Source organism: Hordeum vulgare, chromosome 6H, assembly GCF_904849725.1.
Source record: "Hordeum vulgare subsp. vulgare chromosome 6H, MorexV3_pseudomolecules_assembly, whole genome shotgun sequence".
Taxonomy (NCBI): Eukaryota; Viridiplantae; Streptophyta; class Magnoliopsida; order Poales; family Poaceae; genus Hordeum; species Hordeum vulgare.
The window spans coordinates 488,418,804-488,438,329 of record NC_058523.1 but is presented as its reverse complement, the minus strand read 5'-3'; positions in this window follow the sequence as shown (position 1 = coordinate 488,438,329).

The following is a 19,526-nucleotide window of genomic DNA, read 5'->3' as shown; positions in this document are numbered from 1 at the left end:
TAAGCTTTGATGTGTGATCCCAATACTTCTGGCAACTCTATTGCCTTGAGGTTAATAACTGATTGTTTCATTCTTGGTGTGTTGGGTGTTAACTCGTCATTTTAGCATTGGTCGTGCTACTCAATCAGTATTTCCAAGTGCACCCTTTTACCAATGTTTAATTGTTGTTGTTCCCTCGAGCATACGACATTATACCATTTGATTTGACAAATGCTATCTCCTCGATATTATAATTTTGGAAATCCGTCCCCGTCAAAATATTGAGGGATTGTTGCTGAGCCCATCGGTCGCACCCTCAAGTTCTCCATGGTTCGTGATGAAGCTTTTGAAAGCACTATCTTTGTGCCAAGCTCATGAAGGATATGTTTGATATAAGAAGTGTTTTCCCAAGGTTCACGTGCAATCCTGTCGCTTTGAATATATGAAAGTTTTGTTTTGCTTCCTCAAGGATCATACCAAGGCATTCATGCATGTGCGAAGTGTTATATGTTTTGAAGATTTGTTATCTTCACTTCATATAAGTTCTCTTAGCACACCAAGCCACTGACTGATTTGATCAAGGAAAAGAAGTTCATTCATAAGAGCTAATTCAGACTTAACCATGGTCCTTGGTATCTTTGGTGGTAGTTCTCAAAACGGAACTCGGTTGCATTGAGTTATAAGACTTCCACGTGGGCACAACTATTTTGACATTGTGTTCATGTGTGTTACAATCCAACTCATGATCCAAAACTTGCTCCCGTAGCTCATATCATGAGAATCTTGCACCTTCATCTTTTCTTCTCACGTATCTTGAGTCTGAGGTATCCTGAAACCCATCAGATCTGAATCTCGGTCACATATGATGGGTGGAATATGTTCCCAATAATTATAACTTTGGTCTTATGTAACCCGGTACGGTGATGTCTTGTCTCGCACACCGGGCCGAAGGACCTATTGTTATAAATCCTTCCTTATGTAAGGTTCGTCATTCTACCATGAGGAAATTGTATGACTTAACTTCGTAAGTTGTTCCTCTTTGAATACCCATAAGTACAACTTTTATCTGATGACCATGTCGATACTACCCCGAAGCACGGATGTGGTACTTCAAATTTCAACAGGAACATTGGAAGCGCAATGCTAAATTGTTCCTGGTCAATTATCCAGACCGCGTGGTATGGGTAAACATCTTGATTCTTCTTGCCTCTTTATCAAAATGGTTATGTACTTGATGACCTATCATGTATACCATACTCTATGTTTTCCTCGGGAATGGTATACTTTAATACTTGTGTGTGTGAGCACATTTTCCTTCCCATTGGTCTCTTTGACCTTTCTTGTGGCATAACTTATCTAAGCAGTGTTAATTCCCTGCTTAGGTAAATTCTCGGTATACAACTCTGTCAGTAAGACCCTGTTACTATTGTGGACAACATTCCGGTAGCCGCCGGTGGACGAGAACTTTGCCTATTGGTCTGCCTCGTTTCAACGAGCAGGAAGATGGTTCTATTCGTCCCCCGCCCTTGGTACCGATGTTGTTCCAACATAACTGACAGGTTATCCTCTGACATGTCTTGCTACCAAGACCGTATAATATTTCACCCCTCTACCTACTCCCGGCCCACATGATGGACCCATAACCCAAAGTTCCACACGATTGAAACATGACTTTCCTGTACATCTTTGACTCCAAAGTATCCTTTACACTTGGCTTCGTACGAAATTCTCGAGCCACCATTCAATGGACTGATCGCTCTTCGGTCCGTATGATTTCCAACATGTCGAAGATCAAGTCTGCATTATTCATGAGTATCTGAAAGCTGCTCAGTCTCATCAGAAGAGTCAGTATGACCGTCATCATCAAGATATGGTCTATCAACCTCGCGAAAAGGCTGATCTTCAAGTTACATCAATTAGAGGTACACATCGTTTTGAGATCAACGGCAAGTTAGCCCCTCACTATATTAGTCCATTCATTATTCTTGAAAGGCGTGGAAGAGTGACTTATCAATTGGAACTGTTGGCGAACCTTTCTCAGGTTCACGATGTCTTCCATGTGTCTCACCTCCCGTCGTTGCTTCAGTGATCCTATTCGAGCAGTGGATCATGATATGCTGAGCTGCAATAAGGCCTCTCTTGTAGATGACATCCGGTCTGTATTCTCGACCAAGCTGAACGTAAGACTCGTCGCAAAGTCACCAAGCTCCTCAAAGTGAAATTATCAAATCATTTTGAAGATGAGGCCACTTGGGAACGCTAGGATCATCTTCGGGATGAATGCCCCGAGCACTTTCCTTCTACCTTTAAATTCTCGGGACGAGAATTCTTGTTAGTGGGGGAGAGTTGTGACATCCCCGGATTGGTGCTACAGTAACCCCTGTAGTCAAACGACAGTAACCCCACGCTAATGAAGTCACGTCATCATAAAATTCTATCGTTGATCTCGTGTTAGTCGAAAACCAAGTCGAGTTCAAAATTTAAAAATAAAGTCGAACGAGAAACGTTTTGTGATGTTAAGTAAAAATGTCGGGAGAGTTATTGAAATTCCCTAATAAGTTATAAAAATGAATCGGACATTTTTAATGGTATTAAAAGTCCTATATAGTTAGGACAGAGATATATATATATAAAAAAAATAGAATGTCGGAAAGTAAAAGAAAGAAAAACAAATGATAGTGAAAAAACAACAATTGAGCCCCTAGCCGACTAGGCCAAAGTGGCCCAGTCGGCCACCCCCACCCAACCCTAGCGATCCGGCTGATCGCTCCCTCCCCACTCCCCCTCCTGCCTCCGCCAGGGGATCGCCCCAACCCCCCACGTCGCCAGGTACATCCCCACCAACCCCTCGAGGGGCCCCTCCCCACCTATCCCCAGTGCTCGCCTTCGTCCTGCCTCTCCACCCTCCCGATCCCTTCTCCCCCCCCCCACGAGGCCAATCCCAGCTACCCCCCCACGTGAGGAAACCCCACGACCCCGTGCCCTCTCCCTCGGCTCCAGTCCCTGCCCAGATCTCTCCCCACCTCGCCTCCCACCTCGGTTCCCCTCCCGTCGCCCCCCTGTCCTCCCGCCGGCGGCCCCCTGCCGCCTCTCTCCCTGCTGGCCCGAGCCCCAACCCCAGGCCGGCCTCCCTCTCCCTCCCATCTCGCCGGCGACCCACCTCACCCCCAGGAGCCCGGCCGGCCGAGCCCTCCCGGTTCCCCATCGGCCTCCTTCTCCGGGAACTCCATCTCGCCGACCGGAGCCCTCTCGGCGGCTCCATCCCGGGGGCCCTCCTCACCGGGGCGCCTCGCCGGCACGTCCTCACCGGCAACACCGTCACCACCGTCACCGCATCGTCCTCCTCCTCGCCATCACCTCCGCCTCAAGAGAACTCCGGCTTCACCGGGCCCTCTCGTCAACGTCGGTGAGCCCCTCCTCGGGCTCCTCCCACCATCTCCTTCCTCGCGCCGTGCCGGTTTCGTTCCGGCAAACGGTGTTCTGATCCGACGCCATTAGGTTCATGTAGGTGATCGTGGAGATGAGTCCCTCTCTCTGTGATGTTGAAAGTCTGTGTTAACACATAGGTTGGAGTGGTGAGATTTGAGAAATAAATAATAAAAATAAATGTTGTATTGCGTATGTATGTGTGTATAAACGTCGTACATATTTTGTATGTATGAGATGCACGATGTATGTATTTGCATATATAGGTATATGGAGAATACGTTAATTGTTTGGTTATGTATCTGTGAGTAGCAATGTGTATTTGGCCCAAAGCCACTTACCGGTGGGGCCAACGCACCCCGCTGTCTATGACAGGGAGGCCCCACAACCTCTTTTAATGAAAAGTGAAAATTTTAAATATAAATATAAAAATAATGTTTTTGTTAAATAAATAAATAGCTATATTATTTAATTAATTAATTGGGGTAATTAGAATAATTAGAGTATGACACGTGGGTTGACCAGTCAACTGCTGATGACGTTTGGGACCCACTGGTCAATTGACCAGTCAACTGCCGATGTCAGGATGACATCATGCTGACGTCATAATGCATTTTATTAAATTATTTATATATGTTTTTAATTCCTAATTATTGAATCAAACTTGAAAAATTAATATAAAATAATCCGTAAGTCAGATCAAAATATTTTCAACATGAAAGTTGATCAGCAGAACGAGACGAACCCGGATACACGGTCCATTGGTGTGTCATGCGTCCCTAGCATACAAACATGGAACATTTCCATCGTTTCCGGTCTGTCCGGTAGTAGCCCGAGACCCGGAAAATATCGTTAGATATTCTTCCGACCCGTCTATGACGGATGTTGCTGCGTTAGCTCATGTCTAGTGTGCATCTTGCCATGTCATGCATTGTGTTGCACTGTTGCTATTATTTATTGTTTCTTCCCCCTCTTCTTACAGACCTCGAGACTGACGCTGCTATCGGGTACATCTACGACCCTGCCGATCAGTCCTTTGTCGCAGAGCAGCAAGGCAAGCAAACCCCCCTTGATGATTCCTATATCGCCTATGTCTTTCTTCCTACTTCATGCATTAGTATTTTGTTACTCTTGTAGTTAGCTCATATATCTCATGCATAGCCTTTTTTGATGAACTGCTACTTTTAGTCATGTACCTTTAATATGCTTAGTATAGGTGGAGCAGTCATCCCCTCTGACCCCGTAGTTCAGTTGCCCCACTTTTATTCAAGTCTCGATCCCTGATCGACGAGCCAGACCCGACACAACACATACACCTCCCTTAGTTGTACGACGCTACAGGGATACTATCGGATACCGAGGGTGACACCTCGCTAAGTACTCCTCATGATATCTCTGTAGTATAGCTAGTCGGTCGTGGTTATCGAGGGTGATTCCTCTTTCACCATTCCCGGCGATGCCTCTGTCGTGCAACCCCTCAAGTGTGGGACCTCCGAGGGTGATTCCTCTAAGCCCACCTTGATGGATACATCGTTCGGAATCCAAAGAGGGTGATACCTCGGATTCCCCCCGATGTTACAACCACACAGTTACTCGACCATGTTACTGGGATCATTGGTGATTAGTTGTAAGACGGGTGGATTCCCGCGAGACTGTGTTGATGGCCTAATTAAAATGTTAATGGATTTGGGTATTTGATGTGGGTTAGTCGGAGACCTTTTCGCACTAACCAGCAACGCGAGAAGAATTATGGGTACTCGGCATCGCGGTATCAGCCGAAGCTTTTCAGATGTCAGCAATGTAGCGGCGCGTGCCCAAGTGGACCCGAGATGCATCGCGCTTATGATTAAGGGATGCTAGGACTGACGTCGGCCGCCCACGCCACGTGCAGGAGCGCGAAGGGGAACTAGGCCCATGAACCCTTTGTGCTTAGGAGTTAGACCGGCGGGCTGGCCTCTCTGATTAGTCTTAGGTGGGGCTGCGACGTGTCGATATTCCGAGGCCGGGCAGGACTCAGAAAAGTGTGTCCGGCCAGAGTGTTATCGAGCGTGACGGGACATGTGGTGCACCCCTGCAGGGATGAAAATTAACTATTCGAATAGCGTGTGCACGGTTACAGGACGACTTGGAGTTGTGCCGTGATCTTATACAACTACAATTGTTACTTAACTGGATTTAGTTTACCTCGGGATTGCTTCCTCGCAGGGAGTCGAGGGAGGATCTTTGGGCGTGACCTCACTTTAATATTGCTGGAACAATATGACTATTTATTTGTGTTACCTTGCTCTATTCTCGTCTATTGCTGCAAGACCCTGAAGATGCTAGTCTTCGATAGGACTAGGCCTTCTCTCTCTATTCTTGCATTGCTACAGTCAGTCCACACATATACCCCTTCTTTGATACTGATGCATACTTAGAATAGTTCTGATGTAAGACTTGCGAGTACTTTGGATGAGTACTCACCGTTGCTTTGCTCCCCCTTTGTTCCCTTGATCCGTTGCTGCGACCAGATGATGGAGTCCAGGAGTGGAGTTTCCTGTCGATGTCTGCCATCCCGATAGTGTCTTCTTCGTGGAGGCCGCTGATGATCAGGAGTAGTTTAGGAGGTTCCCAGGCAGGAGGCCTCGCCTCGTTCGATCGTTGTATCTTTTGTGCTAGCCTTCTCTAAGGCACCCCATGTTTTATGTCTGTACTCAGATATTTGTTGCTTCCGCTGACTCGTGTGTTTATCGAGCTTCTGTATAAGAAGCCCTTGGCTTGTAATAAGAAGCTTGTATTATTTTATTTATGTCTAGAGTTGTGTTGTGATATCTTCCCGTGAGTCCTTGGGTTTGATCGTACACATTTGTGTATGATTAGCGTACGATTAAACCGAGGGCGTCACACACATACCCTGCAATCCTACGGGTCCATAATGGCGTCTTCACTGCTTGGGCATGCCATTTTTTCCCTCTCGCCAACAACTGGAGTTGGCCGAACTTTTGACCTGCTGTCGTGATGTCCATCTAGGGGAAGAACTTAACGTTGAGAGGGTGGTACTCGAGACGAATTCTCGATGTACGGTAAGGAAAACCAATCACAGATCAACAAATTTATATGTTCATGGGCACGTTATTTAAGAGGTGAAGGACTTACTGAAATCCTTGGAGGGTTACCCAACCTAGGTGCGAGGGGTCGGCGAACAAAGTCACACGCGTTCTAGCTATGTAGGATTGCAGTAATAAATTATGTAAAATTTTGTTCCAGGTACCTCCCGCATGTGCTAGCTCGGAGGTTACCACCAATGGTGCGTTGAATAAAACTGCAACAATTTCCACTCGAGAAAGAAAGCCCTACCAAGTCCTTCATCATAAGCTCAAAAAGCCGCTCTTCGCCTATCGGAATGGAACAGGAAAATGTTCTCTAGGGTCAATGTCCAACTACATGCGGCCCTCTTGGTCATTCTTTGGTTAGACATTGCTCAAGAGGCCCGACATCTCTCCCCCGTAGGGTCCGACCTCGGGGCTAGGCTAAAGCGGAGAGTGATTAGCCTCGCGGTACTTCAGAGAGCAAGGAAAAGCCAGTGTGCAAGGATAGCCAATCTAAAAGAAGGGGATGCTAACACAAAATTCTTCCATCGTTGTGTCAACGCTAGAAGAAGAAAAAACATATCCACATAACCAAACATGCACAAGGTTAGGTGACTGAGCATAGATAGAAGAAGATGATCATTCATGACCACTTCTCTAGGGTCACGGGGCGGAAAGACATGAGCAACTTCGACTTTAATTAGGATGAGCTAGACATCTAGCTACATGACCTGCATTTTTACCCTCTGGATGCTCATTCATGACTTTCACCTCGACGAGCACTCCGAGGATGACATTATTTGGAAGCACTCTACGGATGGATCATATTCGGCGTCAACTGCGTACAAGGCGCAATTTCTTGATTTGACGCTATCCCCATGGACTTTATCGGCTGGAAGGTGGGGCGCCCCCGAAAGTCAAATTCTTCTCTTGCCTAGCCTTGCAAGATTGTATTTGGACCACCAACCCGACTAGAGCGACGTGGTTGGGCTAATTGTGGCCTCTGCCCCCTCTGCAAGCAAGTGCAAGAGACGGGCATCCACCTCTTCGTCAAATGTAGCTTCATTACTAGACTTTGGCAGTTGATCATTGACAAGTATGGTCATGTGCACATGGACACCAGTAACTGGCACCTTGCGGAGTCCTTGCTTGAGTGGTGGGATAGGCACACTAATTCAAGCAACCCTAACCGACGAGCCATGGCCTCTCTTATCATGTTTGTATCTCAGACAATATAAAATAAGAGGAATTCTAGAGTGTTCCACTACAAGAATGCACCGTCGCCAATCCTCCTAAAGGTTATTGTAGATGAGGCCAATCTTTGGATTACAACGGGGGCAAAGAATTTAAGGAAAATTGTATCACGCGAGTAGTTGTCATGCCGTTCTCTCGGCCTTTTGTAACACTTGATAACTCTATTCTCCCCCAACTTAATCCATGAGGCATTTTTCTTGCGGGTAATAACTTATATTACTCAAGTATCAGCCATACAATCTTTCTTACATAACTCAATGACTTCTTGGAGGCCAGAGCCCAACCAAACTACCGTTCTACTACTAGTTCTAGCAAATTTAGCTAGGAATTCGCTAACACAATTCTAACTACGATTGATATGAGTAATACGAGTCGTACGAAGAGACTTCAAATGCATAATCTCCCGCACCAACGCCGCATAGACAGACCTGTTCATGCCACCGTCGTTCAACATGTTCACCGCTAGTAACGAATCCATCTCAATGCAAATTGGAAGATCCGAACGCTGAATGGCTAGACATAAACCCTCCATGCATGCACTTATTTATATGCTTCTAAAGCATCCTCCGTTCCAGAAAAGAAAAAACATTACACACCGTGCAATCATCTACTTCCTCCATACCTAAATATAAGTCTTTTAAGATATTTCACTAGGTGTCTACATACGGAACAAAATGAATGAATCTATACTCTAAAGTATGTCTGTATACATCCGTATGTAGTCCATTAGTTGAACCTCTAGAAAGACTTATATTTACGAACGGAGGGAGTAAACATTACACACCGTGCAATCATCTAGCTGGACACCTGTCTGGTTACATCAGCAAATTTTCATGAGAAGCTAGTGCAACTTGAAATCCCAAAGGTGTTCTCTCTACTCTACGGGACAAGAAAGCGCAAAGGGAACCAAATTAGGCAGGTTTTACATGAAAAGACGGGGAGCGGAGGCGGGAGAGCTAGTGCCAAGCATGTGCGAGCAAAGGCACAGCTATCTCGAGCTAGCTTCCCAACTGCCACAAGTACTACTGTACTGCCCGTCCCCGTTCTGTCCCGTCCAGACATACGTACAGTACATAGGAGCGGATTTCGGGACTGTAATGCGTGGACAAACCCGCGGGACGCACAGATTCTCTCGGGATAAACCCTGCTCTCACGGTCTCACCGAATAAGACACCAGCATTAGTCACCCGGTCGCGTGTACTTTGGGGCTAAAAAGAAAAGGGGTTAGTGAAGCCGACTGCGCTTGGCATACATAACGCGAGATGAGATCAACTTCCCGTCGTGCAAGTTGGAACAAAGAGAAACAAGTGTACATGTTCAGACATGCTATAGCGCATAAAAGGCACCTTGTTTGAGCCTTTGTCACGCACGATCCGTGGACATCTTGGCGAGATGAGAGGGGGCTCAAAAAATGGGCCGTCGAAGCTGACGGTTTGCCGTGACGTTCGTCTTGGCTGTGCAGCTTGGCCTTGGCTGGCTGGTCAAAGGCAACCGCTCTGTACTGCCCGGTGATGGAGGATCTCTCTCTCTCTCTCTCACACACACACACACAGAGGATGAGCAGCATATTTCGCTGATGGGGCTTGGTCACCCTTGCCCAGTCAAACACAGCATGCAGGACGATGACATTAGCAACGGCAGCAGATGAGAGTGTGGGGACTGTGGGCGCAAAGATCTTCCACTGTGCTGCACCGTCCTGTACTGCCTGAGTAGTAGCAGTGGTGGCTGGGCAGATGCGCATGTATACGTACGTATATTCACACGGATACGTCTTGTTTCTTTTTGTTTGTTTATTACTGTATTATATTATATGCGTACCTTGACCTTAAAATATGGCTAGTGTGCTAATTGTCTTGGCTGCCACTAAGCGCCATGATTCGGATCAGATGATGGCCATGGAGACGGTGCGTGGTAAGGAAAATGTAAATAAATACCAAAAGCCCATCTCCGCAAAAGTGGAAAGCTGATGATGCGGAGCTGAGGAGGATCAGGAAACTCAGATTTGGACAGGCATTATGATCCACGCCCCCATGCTCTGAGCTTTATCGGACACGCTTAATTTCCTCCGCTAGTGCATCTGAAATCGCCCAATAATTATGCTGCCTTTTTTTCCCCTCTGCTTAAATAAGGGTGACATCTTATGAGTGTTGGTAGGGGTAAAAACCCGGAGATGGTCTTTTGATGGCCCCGTATACTGTGGCCTGCACACACACACGTACACGAGGCATACACAAAACACAAGGAAAAGCTGGGAAAAGAGAGGAGGAAAAGGTGTGGTGTAGGGGGGAGGGGGCCATGCAAAGGCAGCACAGCACAGCAAAGCAAAGCACCCCTCATTTCACTGAAAAGAGAGGTCACGTCTTTCGTGCTCGTGCTCGTGCTAGCTAGACTGCAATGATTCCTGGCCCCGAGGACGAAGTATGGGCATGGCCATTTGATGGCGAGGCCTCCCCCTCCCTCCCTCTCCGTGTCGCTGTGGAGACGAAGCATCATCAGAATAGCAGGCAGGTCATGCGGACAAAAGTGATTACTCAATACACGGATCCATTGATAAAACGCGTCCGCTTCGCGTCCACGCCGACCCATTTTCGGCTCAAATTTGAGACTGAAATGGGTCGACGCGGACGCAAAGCGGACGTACCCCCTCTCGGTGTCCGCATGTGAACGGTCTCACCCACTTATCATACAGCCAACCAGTCACCTTTGTCTGCTTATTTAATTCGCCGGTCCACCCGCACCCATCTTTCTCTTATTATTATATTGCCACAGTACTGCTGCCCACTTGCTTTCCGTTGGGTGCATTAAAAAACGGACACGGACAGGCCGGAGGACGACCCAAACGGACGAAAAGCGGACAAAATCGCCGTGTGTTGGGTCGGCCCGTTGGAGTTGCTCTAAACACCACCCCAAATCTTCTGAATCGGTTAGAGCACCTTCAACCGTTCGGCCCCCACGAGTTTGAAATAACGACGCATGGATGCTGTCGGTGAATACTCACAACATATGCCATAGGTAGGCTAAAGTCGGTGAGAAGCGAAGGGGCAAAGGTGGATGCTGGGAACGAGGTTGGTACACGTATGGGACGCACGATGTATCGAGGTTCAGGGCTCTCCGTAGAGATAATACCCCTAATCCTGCCGGAGTGTTCGATGTGTATGAACAGAGTACAATGTTGCTCCTCGAGCTGTGTTGGGAGGAGGAAGAGGGGAGCAGCCGGCTCGTCTCTGCCTCTCTTTCTATGGTTGGTGAGCGTGTTGTGTTGTATGACTGGTGAATGATCGACCCCCCTGCATGGAGGGCGACCGGGGGGTTTTATAGACGAACCCGTCGGCCTACAATATGGATAAAGGGTGCAAGTGTGGGACCCGGCTGGCCAGGGGCCCACAAGAGTCTTGTCTTGTCGCTTGAGGGGCCCGCCGGCTGCATGGTCCCGATTGGCTGTGGGACCCGCCGGCTGACCAATGAGGCTCTCGCGTGAGGTTGACGCTGAGCACGCGTTGTACGTCAAGCGTCTCCCCGCGAGATTCGTCATGGGCAGGTAGTACGGCCGCCTCCACTGTTCCCCACGCCGAGTGCAGTAATGGAGTGGGAGTGTGACGGTCCGACACTATTCTAGGTGATGGATCAGGGCCAGGGTAGGTCAGCGGCGCGGTCGCCGACGCTCGTACCTGTCGGGCGTCCCGATCCAGTACCTTTGCTGACGCGTAGCTACCTTTGATCGTAAGGTCTTATCATGACCTACGATCTGATGTGACTTGTGATCTTCGGCCGGCTAGCCTGCTTGGCTAGCCGGCTTAAGTGCGGCCGCCTCCTCTCTAGCCGGGCTGGCGGGACCAGGCCGGCTCAGAAGAGGAGGCCGCCTTGACTCTAGCCGGAGGGGGTTGCCTGGCCGGCCAGAGGGATGGCCGCCTCGTCCTCTAGCCGGTAGGTGTTGCCTAGCCGGCCAGAAGACTTGGGCCTTGGGGATCTGTATACGTTCATGTCCATTGGGCCGGAAATGAAGGAACAAGCTTGATGAGCCTACCCCAGGGTTATCCCCCCGACAGTAGTCCCCGAAGCTGGCGAGGCCTGCCGCCTGCGGGCGGGCGGCCTCACCGGCTTGTCGATTTGTCTTGATATTTTGGCCGCTATTCGCGACGAAGGACGCCGGCTTCGAAACCGGGTGGCTTCGAAGCGACGCCTCGGTCTCGTCGTAACTCGCTCGGAGAACGCCACGTGCCAGGCCCCGCCTGGCTTAATGATGGTGATTACTGATGATGGGACCGGGCCTGGGCCCTGGGTCCCGCCACGACGCCCCCTCGGCCTCCGCGTGGGAGATCATCTGCGGATTTACTCCGCGACGGTTGGGCTTAGGGAAGCGCTACCGCCCGTCATGCACGGGGTTAATGGGGCCCGGTGCGCACCGGATCCGTCGTGGGGGTTTAAATGGGATGCGGGGGCTCCGAGGAGGCCATTCGCCCCCCTTCTTGCCCCGCATCCGCGCTCTCTTCCTCCCTGCGCTCAGAGAGAAAGAGCTCGCACCCTTCGTCTTCTTCGTCTTCGTCGCCGCGAAATCACCGACCCCTTCGGGTTCTCGTCATCCGCAGCCATGGCCGGCGGTTCTTCCTCGAAGAAGTCCTCGGCGTAGAAGGCGTCCTCGCAGGGAGCCTGGTTGGGCAGCAACGTCGACGAGGGGCACATCGAGGCGCTTTGTCACCACCAACTGCTGCCCCCGGCCTCCCAAGTGTTGGTGCGCCTCCCTGGCACCGAGACCGCTCCCGCCCCCTCCGCGGGAGAGGTCGTGGTCTTCGTCGAGCATTTCTACCGGGGCTTCGGGCTCCCGGCTAGCTCTTTTTTCGCCGAATGTCTCCACTTCTTTGGCCTGCAGCCGCATCACCTGGCGCCGAACGCCATTCTGCAGCTGGCAGCCTTCGTGGTCCTATGCGAGGGCTTCGTGGGGATCGAGCCCCGCGTCGATCTGTGGCGCAGCCTGTTCTTTTTCAAACAACAATCTATAGCCATGGAGAAATCCGAGGTGCAAAAGCTCACGGGGCCGCGCCCAATGACGCCGTGCGGGGCTGCGTTGGTGCATCATCGCTCGAAGTCTGGCTTCCCGCAGATGCCTCTCCAAGAATCCATCAAGCATTGGCAGAAGGGTTTCTTCTACGTGAAGAGCGCCGACCCGGCCCAAGACGCCCTCAACATGCCCCCGTTCGACATCGCCCCACCGCCGCGGCGGAATTGGGATGCGAAGACTCCCAAGTCGATTCCTGAGGTGGCGCTGATCTGTGCCCACCTCGACATTTTGGAGAAGAGCGGACTCCTCGGCCGCGACCTTCTCACCACCATGGTGGTTCGCCGGATTCTGCCCCTGCAGAGGCGGCCGCATCTGGTCTGCCAGATGAGCGGCCGGCATGATCCATGCCGGCTATCCACCAAGAGATTCACCCCCGACGTTGTAGCGCGAAGGGTGAACCTGATCTCCATCGCCCGCATGGATGAGAGCGGGGAATAGACGTGGGGGATGTCCCCTTTCAACAGGGCCCATCCGCCTCCGATGGTAGGTGGCTTCTTTCTTCTTTGTTGTTTGCCTTGAATCCGGTTGTGTTGCTGAGCCGTTGGTTGAATCCTTTTCCGTAGATGTTCGAGAACCTGCAGGGGTCCCTCCGTCCGCCCACTCCCGATGTGGAAGTGTCCAACGCCTCGGAGATTGAGGACGAGGGCGCGATTGAATCCCGCTCGGACTCCTCCGCCGGCTCGGAGAATCCCCTGGAGTCGGAAGGGACAGAGTCGTCTAGTGAGTACGCACGGCCCACCGTTGCAGACTGGACGGACTACGACGAGATAGCCTCATTCTGTTCTGGTGCAGCCTTCGAGGAGGACTCTGATGGGGTGGAGGAGGTCATCAGCCCGCCACTGACGCGTGGCAGGCGTCGAAGGGGCGGAGCCACCGCTGCTGACGAGGCAGCCGGGAAGAAGGGCAAGGGTGCCACAGCTTCCCGGCCGGTTTCTAAGCGGCCGGCGCCGGGTCCTCCAGCCGGAGAGCGAGCAGGCGGCGTTAAGAGACGTTGCGGTGCTGGCCGGAGGCAGGTCCCTGTGGTAGCGGGGTAAGATTTCCTCCTCTTTTCCTTTGTCCATTTTGTGATGAGCTTTGTTCCTTAGGTGTTTTGCTTGACACGGAGGCGGAGGATGTGGATGAAGACACCGCCTCCACAGCCGAGCGGGCTGGCTGGGCCACAGCTGATGTTGCCCAGAGGTAGCTTGAGACGGAGTCCAAGCGCCAGTGGGACACGACTGTGGGGAAGGCCGCCGTGGGCCAGCCTCGCTCGAGTCGGGTCGAGAGGCTGGTGGAGAAGCGTGCGAAGGCTAGACATGACCCCTCCGCACATGCTCGTGCGGAGGAGCCAGCTAGCGAGGCCACCTCCAGGCCAGCCCCAAGGGCTGAGGGGGGCCAGCCATCAGAGCCGGAAGCCTCGGCGCAGGTGGACCTCGAGACGGTCCCTGACTCTCCCAGGGCCGAGGCGGCACCCGACGCAACGGAGCTGGACTTAGCTGCGCCGGACACGGCCCTTGACGCCCCAGGGGCGACCATGGTTGCGCCGGACGCAGCCCATCCGCCTCCCGCGGAGGAGGTAGCGCCGGCCGGGGTGGCGCCCGAGCCGGCTGCCGAGCCGGCACCAGGAGCCGGTGCCATCGTCATTCCCCAGCACGGCCCTGTTGCGCCAGGAGCTGAGGGCCGGGCTGGGAGCCGGCCCATGAGGACATGACGGGTAGCAAACCTGGCCCGCCTGCGACTGCCCGCTCGCACCGTGCTCTCCGGCGTACCGGAGCTGGTGACGATGTTTTCCAGCAACCGGTCCAAGATGGAGCAGTCGGCCCGCGTGGTATGCACCGACATGGAGCGCGTGGAGGCCCGCACCCAGGTAGGTGTTTCCTTTTGGCTTTTTGTACTTTTTTTCCTCTTCCTTTGACGTTAGTGGGCGCGACAGCGCACCCATTGGGTGTAGCCCCCGAGAATTGGGCCAGTCGATCGTCGACCGGTCCGAATCTCTTGGAGGCCCTTTTCCTTGTATGGTTTCTTCAGTGGGGGGCGCGCTAGCGCACCCACTGGGTGTAGCCCCCGAGAATCGGGCTGGTTAGGTCTTAACCAAGTCAAATCTTAATCATGTTCCTTTTTCGCTCTTTTGGCAGGAGCTTTATGATGCTCAGGCACAGGCCTATAACGAGCGGCAGACCCAGCACCTGGGGGCCGATAGCCGGATCGCCGAGCTTGAAGTCCGGCTGGGCGAGGCTGCCACGGAGCGGGACGCCCTGCGTAACGCCGGCAACCAGCTCCAGGAGCAGCTGGACCTTCTTCAGATGGAGAAGAAGGAGCTCGAGGCGGTCGGCCGGGTCAAGCTGGAGCGACTGCGTGCCACGTTCCAGGAGAAGGAGGCCTCCTACTCCGTCGACGTGGATCGCCTCGCGTCGCTTCATCTCAAGGAGATGGACCTCAAGGACGCCGCCTTGAGGGAGAAGGAGGAGGCCCTTGTCCAGAAGCAGACGCAGCTGGCCAAGGCCTTGGAGTCTGCGGCGACTCTCCAGGAGGAGGTTGCCCGCCTTACTCATGCGAGTAAGGTGCGGGAGCGCGAGGTCCTCGAGGTCTCCCATGAGACCGATGGCGCCTTCCATCGTGGGTCTCTCTTCTTATCTTGTTTTTGGTCTTTTTGGCCGTCTCCTCTTTTTGCTGTGTTCTTACGTCCTGGCTACCGTCATTCCAGGTCTCTTCCCTGAGACCCAGATTGCGGCCGACACCGCCGTCGAGGTGAGCCGTGAGGAGCGTCGCGCGGCTAGGCAGGAGGTAGACACTACCTCCGGCTGGAGTGTGGAGGAGATCGGGGTGGGCCTTCGAGCCTGCCTACGCGCCGTGGGCGAGTCTATGGCTCAGCTCTAGGTCGCAGGCTCGTCGATGGTGGCGGCCTTGTGGCCGGACGGCGTGGAGCCGGCGTCCATGAGCCGGCTCGCCCGCTGGCTTGCAGCGGGCGGAGAGCGCCTGGATGCCTGGCGTGCCTCTGCTGCGCGGGCTGGGGCTTACATGGCCCTACGCTTGGCAAGTCCTGGTATCGGAACCTAAACTTGGGCAAGCTTGCCGCCCAACGCGACGGCTCGGAGTCGGAGCTGCAAGGCATGGAGGAGGCGCTTCGTGTGAGGGCCAGCGTCGTCGCCGAGTACGCAGCCTGGGACGACTTCGTTTTGGAGCGGGGTGAAGATGGCGATGTGATCGGTGAAGATCTGCACGGCCTTCAGCCCTATGACTCTGACGGCAGCTCCGACGAGGCGGCCCGGGCTATGGAATCTGCTGCCGCCTCCAGCGGTGCGGCGTATGCCGACTCCGGTGCGGACGGAGCCGGGAGCCCTCGCGAGGGAGACGGCGCAACCGCCTCGGGAGAAGCCGGAGATGGTGATGCTACCACATCAGGAGCAGCGGCCGGGGCGACCGATGAGGCCGCAGCCCCGTAGCCGGTGTCCTTTTGTGTTTTGTTCTACCCCCGGAGAGAAGTAATGAACGTGGGCCGTGGTCCAATGCTTTTGTGAATGTATATATTCAGCATTATATTCGTATTGCCAAGCGTGTTGTCTTATGGCCTTGTCTTTTGATTCCTGATTGACTCCTTTTTTCGAAGCCATCAAGACTTAAAGAACAAGACATAAGCCAATCAGAGGCCGGCTTGAATGAGATCGTATATATGATCGAGCCAGCCCGAGCCGGCGACCCTTTGTAGCCGAACTTTGCATGTATCCAACCTGACCTGGCGTCACCTCGCAAACCAGGCGGCCGGAGCCAGCCCGCAGGCTCGTACGAGGTGACCAGGGATCAGCCGGTTACACTATGTGTTCTTTTACAATAGGGAAGGCGTCCGAGCGGCTAGTGATCCCCCGAGCTTGTTAAAGCCAGCAAGGGGCGTGCGTTGCGTAGCCTCCGAGCTTGATAAAGCCAGCAAGAGGTATACGCGGTGTAGCCCCCGAGCTTATTGAAGCCAGTCAGAGGGCGTACATTGAGTGAAAACTCTCAATAAAAAGAAACATGAAGCATGCTCTTTTTATTGCATTTGTTGTTGTTCCCTAAAGAGGGAGAAAGATACATGTGCATGCTCTTTCCTTTGCTTGATTCTTGCCTTTTAGCAATAGAACGGTCGAAGCAACGCCGCGTTCCATGGACGTTCCGTTTCTTGGCCGGAGTCGTCCCTCTTGCGCTTCCTTGGCCTTTGGGCGTCAATCACGTAGTAAGCGTTGTTGTGCAACGCCCTACTGATGATGAAGGGTCCCTCCCATGGGGATGAGAGCTTGTGCTGGCCGGCAGTGCGCTGGATTCTTCTGAGGACCAAGTCTCCCTCCTTGAAAGAGAGAGACTTGATCTTTTTGCTGTGGTAGTATCTCAGCTTCTGTTGATAGATGGCCGTCCGACTCAAGGCCAAGTCCCTTGCTTCTTCGAGGAGATCCACACCATCTTCTCTTGCCTCCTTCGCCTCCATTTCTGTGTATAGGGTGACCCACGGCGAGTCGAACTCGATATCCGTGGGAATAATAGCCTCGGACCCATATACCAGAAAGAATGGAGTGAAGCCGGTCGACCGGTTGGGCGTGGTGCGGAGGCTCCATAGCACGCCGGCAGTTCTTCAATCCAACAGCCGGCTGATCTGACCAGTGGCGCCACCAGCCTTGGCTTGATGCCAGCTAGAATCAGGTCGTTGGTCCTCTCTGCTTGGCCGTTCGACTAAGGGTGTGCCACTGAAGCCAAGTCGAGCCGGATGCCTACCTTGGAATAGTAGAGCGCTAGAGCGCCCTTGGCGAAGTTGGTGCCATTATCGGTGATGATGCTGTGGGGAACGCCATATCGGACAGAGATGTCTGTGATGAACTTGACAGCGGTTGGGCCGTCAAGCTTTTTGATAGGTCTGGCTTCGATCCACTTGGTGAACTTGTCGACGGCCATCAAAAGATGTGTCATCCCTCCGCGAGCCGTCTTGAAGGGCCCTACCATGTCCAGTCCCCAAACGGCGAATGGCCATGACAGGGGAATGGTTTTGAGGGCCGAAGGCGGCATGTGGCTCTGTGTGCTGAAGCGCTGGCAACCTTCGCACTTGTCAACCAGATCCATGGCCTCCTCGAGGGCCGTGGGCCAGTAGAATCCATGGTGGAATGCTTTGGCCACCAAGGTTCTCGAGGCGGCATGGTGCCCACACTCCCCCGGTGGATGTCTCTGAGGATCTCCTGCCCCTTTTCTGATTCGACGCAGCATTGGAACACGTCGATCACGCTGCGTTGTACCAGTTCGCGATTGATGATGGCATAGGCGGCGGACCTGCGCTGGATCTGTCTCGCCTCCGCCTCGTTCTGAGGAAGTTCGCCGCGAAGAAGGAAGGCTAGAATAGTTTGAGCCCATGATGGATCCGACACAAGGGCCGCCTCCGCTTCGTCTTGACTGTTGGGGGCTTCTGCAGCCCCCGAGCTTGATGGTGTCTCTGGTGCTACCACGGCAGCCGGCTCACTGTCTACCTCCATGACGTCCACCCACTGGGAGGATTCGAGCCCACGCAGAGCCGGGGTTGTTGTCGTAGCCGGCGCCGCCATTGGAGTCGGTGGGACCAATAGAGCCGGCATAGGAACCGCAACCGGCATAGTTGGTGGAGCAGACGGTGGTTGCACCGTGGACTCAGTCGGTGCCGTCAGCGCAGCCGGCGTGGGGTCCGCAGCCGGTGTAACTGACGGAGCCGACGACGCTTGCATCGTAGAGTTGGCCGGCACAAAGATCGATGCCGACTCGGGAGACGGCTTGATAGACGGCTTATGGAGTTGCTCGAGGGAGACGCCGGCTGGAATGGCCTGTCTCGTGGAGCCGATCTTCGCCAGTGTATCGGCCGCCTCATTTTCTGCCCTGGGAACATGGTGAAACTCACAACCCTCAAAAGGACCGCTGAGCTGTTGGATGAGGAAGCGGTAACTCGCCATGTTGGCGTCCCTGGCGTCCCATTCGCCAGAGACCTGCTGCACCACTAAGTCTGAATCGCCGAAGCATATGAGCCGCCAGATGCCGATCTCCTTGGCAAGCCGGAGGCCATGAGCCAGTGCTTCGTACTCGGCGACATTGTTTGAGGCGGCGAAATGGATCTGGAGAGCGTACTTGAGCTGGTCCCCTTTCGGAGACGTCAGGATGATGCCGGCTCCCAGTCCTGCCCGCATCTTTGAGCCGTCGAAGTGCATTCGCCAATGCGTGGAGTCTGGAGGCGGTGGCTCAAACTGGGTCTCGGCCCAGTCGACTAAGAAGTCGGCCACCACCTGCGATTTGATGGCGGTGCGAGGCTCGTACCGAATATCATGGTCCGCCATGGCGATGGACCATTTGGCAATTCTGCCCGTGGCATCACGGTTGCCCATGATCTCTGAAAGCGGAGCGGTGCTCACCACAGTGATGGCATGCTCTTGGAAGTATTGCTTCAACTTCTTTGCAGCAAGGTAAACACCATAACACATTTTTTGATAATGTGGATAGTTCTGCTTAGAGGCGGACAAGACCTCGCTAAGGTAATAGACAGGGCGCTGCACTGGTAGGGCCTTGCCTTCCTCTTTACGCTGAACTACCAACACTGCGCTAACCACGCGAGTGGTCGCCGCAATGTATATGAGTATGGGTTCCCTTTCATACGGTGTTGCCAAGATCGATAGGCTCGAGATTACCCGCTTGAGGTCGCGGAAGGCTTCGTCCGCCTGGTCGTTCCACTCGAACTTCGTTGTCTTCTTCATGAGCTGGTAGAGTGGAAGGGCCTTCCTGCCAAGCCGGCT